The following is a 971-nucleotide window of genomic DNA, read 5'->3' as shown; positions in this document are numbered from 1 at the left end:
ATATATAAATGGAATATATTTTGGTCATCTGAATGATCAAATATATATTTCTTATAAATCACAATATTGCATACTCACACCCTTGTATTGATTCTGTTTTCTTTCTCCTTTCTCATTTCATCATATTCACTTGGTAAAATACAAACCTGAATAATTAAAATTCTCCACCTACTCTGAATGCACCCATGAAACTAAATACAACTGGAAGAAATCCCACATTTGGTCCTGCTTTAAATTCATGATAGCTAACTTTAAGTGGGCCGCGCATGATCCCGGGCAACCATCTTTCATTTCCCTAGGGTATTCACACTCTTCTGAACTCTAGTCGCATATTCAAATGGATACTAGAGGCTATATTTGAATATCTAATCAGATTATCAAACTTAACACATCAAAACTAAGCTTTTGATCTCTCCGCACCCTCTAAGATCTGGCTTACCTGGCAAACAGTCCCCATCTTTAGGTACTTTACAAAAGTCACCTCATTAACATAAATTCATTTCACCTACAAATTTCTCATTTCAATAATGGCAATTGAATACTTACAGTTGCTCAAATGGGTTTAGAAACTGTAAAATGCTTTTAAAAGAAAAACATCAATGCGGTATTGTGAACAGAAAATTGGGATATATTTGGCTGTAGACAAGAAATGTGCCTATGAGGTTCAATTATAATCATATTGAAACAGTAAGGTTTTCATTCCTAAATTTAACTATGATGTTAATTAGTAAACTGTTTAATTAGAAACTGATCTTAATGGTTGATCAATTCCATTTTGCTATTTTAAATAAAAACTTTACCGCAAGGTCATGGAATTAAAGATAAGATATTTTATTTAATTTCAAAATTAACCGTAAATTTTTTTCTGATAAAAAATAAGTCTAATTTTTCTATAAAATATGTTGGATAACTAGTGTGAAAAGGTATCACATTTTAATAGGGACTATTACGCCATTTGAGGCAAATGTAAT

This window comes from Pteropus alecto, unplaced genomic scaffold (genome assembly GCF_000325575.1).
Source record: "Pteropus alecto unplaced genomic scaffold, ASM32557v1 scaffold459, whole genome shotgun sequence".
Lineage (NCBI taxonomy): Eukaryota > Metazoa > Chordata > Mammalia > Chiroptera > Pteropodidae > Pteropus > Pteropus alecto.
The sequence above is the reverse complement of the archived record's forward strand: the minus strand, read 5'-3'. Positions refer to the sequence as shown.